Raw genomic sequence first — 7,745 nt, 5'->3', positions numbered from 1 at the left:
ATTGTTGGAAAAATAAATTATCTCTGGACTAGATTATAATCTGTGTAAAGGGTTGATTCTCCTAAATACTTTCATTAGTAGACATTAGTAGATAATTTTAGGTTTCCCTAGTGCTCCTTTTTTTTTGTGGGGGGTCGGTTGTGAGATTTGAACTCTGAGCCTGGATACTGTCCCTGAGATCTTTTGCTCAAGACCAGTGCTTGAGCACTTTGAGCCATAGCTCCACTTTCTGTTTTCTGGTGATTAATTGGAGTTTAAGGGACTTTCTTTCCTGGGCTGAATTTGAACCACAGAGGAAATTCACAGGCCTGACCACGGTGAGCCACTAGTGCCCAGATCCTAGTGCCTCTATTTAGAATTTTTTTAATTTTTTATTTTATTGTAAAGATGTTATACAGAGGAGTTACAGTTACAATAGTAAGGTAATGAGTATATTTTTTGTCAAGCATTGTTACACCCCCATCCCCACATTGTCACTGTATTTGATTTTGGTACCCTGCATCTTGTATATATATATAATTTGGAGAGTGGAAAGGGAATAACAAAGCACTAAAACAAGGACACAGGATGACCCATTATAACAATGATACTCACAAGACACTATGTTGGAAATGAACTTTACAACTTCAGAGAGGGAAGAAGTGGAGGAGGGAAGGGATAGGAGAAGAACAACATAATAAGTTTTTAACTGAATTTTATTCAATGTACTGAATATAGTGAAAATAAATAAAATAAAACAGCTAGGTGCCGATTACAGGCTCATGCCTGTAATCCTAACTACTCAGGAGGCTGAGATCTGAGGATCACAGTTCAAAGCCAGCCTGGGCAGGAAAGTCTGTGAGACTCTTACTTCCAGTTAACCACCAGAAAACTGGAAATGGTGCTGTGGCTCAAGGGTGAAGTGCTTGCCTTGAGCTGAAGAGCTCTGGGACAGCACCCAGGTCCAAAGTTCAAACCCCATGCCTGACAAACAATAATAATAATAGTAATAATAATAAATATAACAAACTTTTCCTTATATTTTAATGAGTACTTGTTGCTTATTCATTCTATTTTATCACTGAAATGTCAACACCCTGATTACCCTAATAACCAGCTCACCTAACACTCAACAGTTGGAATGAGAATTCAGAAATAGTTAAATTCTGTGACTAGAATTCAGCTTCAGAAGCAATTACTATCTTTTGAAATCATCCAAAACCCTGTCACCATCTTGATTTCCTTTAAAAATGCTTTAGTCACTTACTTCTGCTATTCAATATTTTTCAAACAAAATTCATTCTATTGGCCTTTTATTATTGAAACACAATGACAAAACATAATTGGCAATAGTATAATTTTTTCTTTATTTTATTAATGGAAATGTCTCATTAAAGGGCTGTTTTTCAAGAAGCTAAAGCATGACTTAAAACAAACAAACAAACAAAAATCCTCTCTCAGTATAGATTGACACTGGAAAAAAAGTTTTATTTCACTTCACCCTAATTTGGAGTATTCTTCCCTCATTTGTCCTTGTCCACACAATTTATGCTATTTTGTTATTAACCTTGTTTTCTCAGAGTTACATCATTAGAGCGTGTCCTATTTACCATCAATTCTCCTTTACATTTCAGAAATATCTCCATATACAGTAAAGAAGCTAGGATAATTGATCCCAAGCGCTTAATATTAAAAAGACATGAAAAAACATGTTTTGGTAGGGTTCATCATATAATTTTGAAAATCCAGAAAGTAAAATGAATTGATTACAGATCTGTAGTACACTATTTGTACAAATGTCTCTTGGATTATTTGTGAACATCAGAATTGTTATATGGTAGCAAATTCCCACATGATTGAAAAGTAACTTTCAATCTTTTTTTATGTATATGGTTACAATAATGAAAGCTAACTCATTCTGAAAACATAACATCTTACAATGAAGAAATCTCTGAAACAGTGTGCTCTTTATTGCTTAACACAGCAATTCAAAATCACAAACGATATAGGCAACTATTCTCAACCCTTCAGCCTGTCTTCACTATATTTGGATATGTATTTGGCAAGGAGAATGGGACTGCACAGGTAATTTGATCAAGAGGTAATCTTCTAACGCTGAAAATGTGTTCTTCCATATCACGAGAAGCATAGGACCATGCGTAGAGAAGATAGTAAATTGACGAACAAACTGACCTGCTGCTGAAGGAATATAGCATGAGGCATGGTAAATTGAGAAGAGGCTAATTCTGGAGATTTGGAGGTAATATGAAGCCCACACACTACAGGGTAGGAATCAAGAGCATAGAATGCAGTAAGAGAGCTGTTTTTAGAATCTGGTCTTTGCTACTTCACATAAACCTCCATTACTTCATAACTAGATAACTTCCTTATTTATAACTGAGTAACTTGGAGTGCTAAAGAAGTAGTTAAATATTTTTTGTACCTCAGATTTTTATCTGCAAAATGAAGACAGTAAGAAATTGCTTCAAAGATAAAAGGAAATAATATATAAAACAATTAAGATAGTGTCTAGTGTACCTTACTCTTCCTATGTATTTATTTATTCCCTCATGATTCCCATGAGGGAAATCATTATTAAACCCTTGGAATGTCATCTATTGGGCTTATAGGATCAAAGTCTCTCGTTCTACATTATTAGGTGGCTTCAAAGGGGCAGACATTCGCAAGATACTAAGGAACACAGATTTCTCTGATGTCATCTATTATTTATTGTGGTTGTTCTTTTACCATTTGTTAGCCATAAAAGTGAATTGTCCATCACCAAATACTGTCAATGTCAGTCACTGGTCATCATTCAAAAGAAGAGGATAGGAAGGTTGTATAATCACCTTGCAAGTGATGTAAGCTATTATAATCAAGACTATTAATCAAGTAGAGTTACATACGGTCATATACCCAACCACATAGGTAACTTGAAATTTCTCAGGGAAGATTTGATTATATTGGTAATCTACATCATTAAAAGCTAATTCTTGCCTTTTATGTATTTCTATTCCAATAATAATGTTTGTACTCATTTTGGTAGTAATCAGGAAGGAATCATTTGATTCTTCAGAACCACATAAGCAGAAAAAGCCAGAAATGGCACTGTGGCTCAAGTGGTAGAGTGCTAGCCTTGAGCTGAAGATTTGAGGGACAGTACTCAGGCCCAGAGTTCAAGCCCCATAACTGACCAAAAAAAAATTATTCTTAGTGGCTAAGTAACAATATATGGAGCTTTGTATAAATAAAATTCTTTAGACATTACATTTTTTTCCTCAAAATATGGTCATAGAAACAAATAGGTAATGGTATCCAAGAATGCATTGTAAAAGTTGTAAGAAAGCTTAAAGAGAGCCTGTTGTATTATTATAAGGACATTAAAAACAACAGCAACAAAGATAAAACCTTTTGTGTCTCTATCTTGGGGGGTTATTTTGCTTAGCACCATCTTATATGGTCATATGTGAATAGCTTTTGACCTTTTCTACTTGTCTGGTAAGATTATCCTAGACGTATATTAGTTATTGCAAATAAGGGAAGCCATGGGGCCTATGTTTCTTTAGGTCTGGCTTACTTCACTCAATATAATTTTTTCCAAGTCTTTCCATTTCCTAACAAGTGGGGCAGTGTTATTTTTCCTACTTGAAGCATAGAATTCCTCTCTGTATGTATGTATGTATGTATCTATCTATCTATCTATCTATCACATTTTCTTGATCCATTCATCTACTGAGGGGCATCTGGGTTGGTTCCATATCTTAGCTATGGTAAATAATGCTGCAATAAACATGTTGTGCATAGGGGAGTCTTTATGGAGTCTTTTGAGGAACCTCCATAGCTTTCCAAAGTGGTTGAACAAGTTTACTCTCTCATCAATAATGCAGTAGGGTTCCTTTATGGCTACATCCCCTCCAGCATCTGTTGTTATTAAATTTCTTTAATCTAGCCATTCTAACTGGGGTGAGGTAGAATCTCAATGTTGTTTTGATTTGCAAATTTCTTTTATGGCTAGAGAAGTTGAGCATTTCTTCATTTATCTATTGGCCATTCTTATTTCATCTTCAGAGAAGTTTCTCTTTAAGTCTTTAGCCCAATAATTAATAGGCCAGTTGTTTCTTTGAGGATTTGGTGTTGTGATTTCTTTTATTTCTTTCATTTGTTCTTCCCTCCTATTATAACCCCTGTTTTCACTGTATTTTATTCAGGTACTCTGCATCTTGTATATACATTTTGATCTTCTACTTTGGGAGGGGAAGGGAAATAACAATATGCTGAAACAAGGATACAGGCTGTGACAATGAGATGTACAAGACACTATGTTGAAAATGATCTTTACAACTTGAGGGGGGGAAACGAGGAGTTGGGGAGGTGGTGGGAAAGGAAAGGATGGCTGGAGAAAAACAAAGGAGGTTACAATGCTCAAGATGAAATGTACTCATTACCTTACTCATGTAACTATAAGCCCTCTGTACCGTATCTTTACAATAAAAATATAATAAGAAAAGAGAGCCTGTTGTAGATCCTGCCTGAGACAAAACAACCCTGTGCAAAGTTTGAGTGCTTTTATTCCATCAACAATGTCAATAACTGATGTTTGTTTGTATTTGTAAATAACAATAACATCATCCACACTCAGTGTAGTTAATTTGCTCTATTGTCATTAACTTTAGAGCTTACTAAGTAGAAAAGGATGTCCCTGGTAAAATGCGTACAGTCCCAAGAAATGATTAAGAAGATAATTTTTGTAATGCAGTGCATTTAGAAGAGAGGCACTGACTGTACTCTGTCCCGTTCTCTCTTATTTAGGGATGAGAACAAGCTGTCATAAAGTTTACGTTCTCGTGCAAATTGAAATATGGCATAACAAGAGAAAAAAGAACTAAGAATTCTCAAAACTTGTAGTTTTTCTCTTCCTCTGGCCTCACTATCAAGGAGAGTGAAAGCACTGTTCATACTGGAAGCATTTCTCAAGAAAGTGCTTCTTGTAGTTCTCCCCAGAGATTCTGATTAAGAAAAGCTCAGACTCCAGATGCTGCATTTTTATAATTCCTGGAAGAGACTTGATGGCTATATTAACTATTGCTCTTTCCAACGGGTGGAATGAAACTTTTTTTATTTCTTAAATAATTGTGAACTAGCTAGCTACATTAAAACAGTTTATCAAGAACCTTTTTTGCATTGATTAGATTCTTCTTTCAATTTTCTTTGTGTATGTGTGTGTGTGTGTGTGCACGCACGCGCACGCTTGCACATCATGAGGCTTGAACTCAGGGTCTGAACTCATTTGCTCAAGACTAATTTTCTACCACTTTAAACCACAGCTCCACTTCCTGTTTTCAGTTGGTTAATTGGAGATAAGAATCTCAGAAAAGAGTTTCCTGGCTAGGCTAGCTTTGAACTGCAGTCCTCAGATCTCAGCTTCCTATGGAGCTAGGATTCTAGACATGACCACCAGCACCTGGCTTGGATTCATATTTTTTAAATGCAAAGAAAGTAAAAGAATAGGAGAAACAAAACTTAAAACGAAGAGAAATTCTGTGCTTAACACTGGGCTCATAGCCAAAGGTATACGGGTTTCAAAATAAAAGAAATGGGCGGCTTTCCTAGTACAGTTTGCTTACTGCAGAACTATTCCTTTGTTTGCATAGTTAGTGTGGACTGGGTTCCACTGAACATTTTTGCTTATTGGCTGGGATATTATTCCTTTCATTGTATGAAAGTTAAGCTTCTGAATAAATCAGTATACATGAAAATTTTATTCCACCCTTCACTCCATGAGACAGCCACTAATGCTCTCTAATCTGTCATATTTTAGAACTTTAAGCTTGAAGCAACAACTCATAGAAAGTTAACTAGAAAAGGAAGGAATAAATGAGCCAATTAGAAATACTGAAAGATCTGTTTACAACAGTTACATGTTCAGTGCATCCTATTTGAGATATACAAATGTTCTATTGTAATATCTAAGTTTTCCAAGACAAGTGGAATATTTTAACATTTTTCCCTTTGAAATAAAGTATACACACACCAAAGTGCAAAACTACGAAGTATCCAGATAAATCTTCCCAAATTAATACTCTGGATAACCAAATTAAAATCCCATATAAATAGACTGCAGACTAGAACCCTTTACTTTTTCAAGTCCATATTACCAACAATGAAAATTAGAAGTTAGATTTCTAACAACATAAATGACATTTGCCTTTAAAAAAAAAAGTATAGCAATGTATGATGCAGATAGAATATTTTGAATTTCTAAATTTTTGCCTTTTACATAATATTTGAGAAAAGTATTCACAATTTTATATATATTTGTAGTCAGTTTATTTTCATTACTGTATACTTACATTTAAGGAACATAGTGTGTTGCTGAACTGTGTTTACTACCACCAAAGATTTTCCAATGTAGTTTTAATGATTTACAAGTACATTAGCATTCCATGTGTATTCCTGCCCTAGATTATGGCTATAATCTTCTGTGTTTTTTTTTAATTTTTTCCTGTTAAATCATGAAAATTTGGACTGGAGTGTCTTACCTTCTAGTTTCTATTGTACTTGAATTTAGGGCCTAACACATTCAAGGAGCTATATGCTTTACCACTTGAGCCATGGCCCCAAACATTTTCTTAATTTTATTTTTAAGACTTTCTATCTGTACCCTCAAGTAACATAGTTCTACTTTTGCATAATGTATGTTGAATATGACTACATCTGCTCACCCTTCTTCCATTTTTGTAGGGTACCAAATTGGTCTAATTTTATCTGTAGACTTCCTCCAACTTTCTCCCACATCATACTTTTTTATTGTTATTATGCTAAATTTCTCAAAACTAGTGTCTTATACCTCTAAAAATATATGTGTATATATATATATATAGAGAGAGAGAGAATAAAAATGAACACCTTGAAAAATGTTGTAGTCCTTATAGTTAATTATGTCCTAGACTCTATTATTCCTAGATTCTGAACCTATTTGCTAGTTGGTCTCAGAAAACCTATTTGAATATTTAAATATACAATTAGGATGATATTTCAAGTAATTAAAGAAATCACCCTTTTAGCACTTAATAGCACCAGTTACCTTTCAGCATTTCCGAGTATTCCAAGCTACACAACAGCATTCTCAGGGTGTGCCATCTTTTGGATTTGAGTAATATCTCAGTGATTTAAAAAACAATTTGCTGTTGGTAGGGAAAGGGGAAGTGAACAAAAGTAAATTGCCCAGCAGAACAGATGCTTCTGTTGTTTTTTTCCCAATAAAAGAAATCTGATTACTGTGAGTCACTTATTTTTCCCTTTAATCTTTCTGACCTGAGGATTTGTCAAATGTAATTGGTAAATTTGGGAGAAAGGCTAGCGTGTGGGCCCTGCAACAGAGCCTGTGTTCTTTTTCAAGTGATAAATTTTGCCTAATTGTGAAGGCCTCAAATTACATTTTTTGTAATCAGCCTCTGACAGTAATATTGTTATGATTATTTTGGCTCCATCTTTAATTTTTTTCAGATTTTTTCAGAAGCTGAGCCAGGAGGAGGAGTGTTTGATATTGTATCTCTACAGATGCCATTTATGCATGGGCCGGTAGCATTAGAAAATATTTAAATGTTGATTAACATATATAAAAAGAAGCTGTTTATATGGTTGATTCTGTTCCTTAAGTAAATGGTGGCACATTTTATGTTGCAGTTTTAATAAGGAACACAATGCTTCAATTGTGACTTGTATAGCTTTTATGAGAAAATCGTTATATCAGTTATATATATCAG

Source organism: Dipodomys spectabilis, unplaced genomic scaffold (genome assembly GCF_019054845.1).
Source record: "Dipodomys spectabilis isolate Male_0828 unplaced genomic scaffold, ASM1905484v1 ptg000043l, whole genome shotgun sequence".
In the NCBI taxonomy this organism is placed as follows: Eukaryota; Metazoa; Chordata; class Mammalia; order Rodentia; family Heteromyidae; genus Dipodomys; species Dipodomys spectabilis.
Note: the sequence above shows the minus strand (reverse complement) of the source record.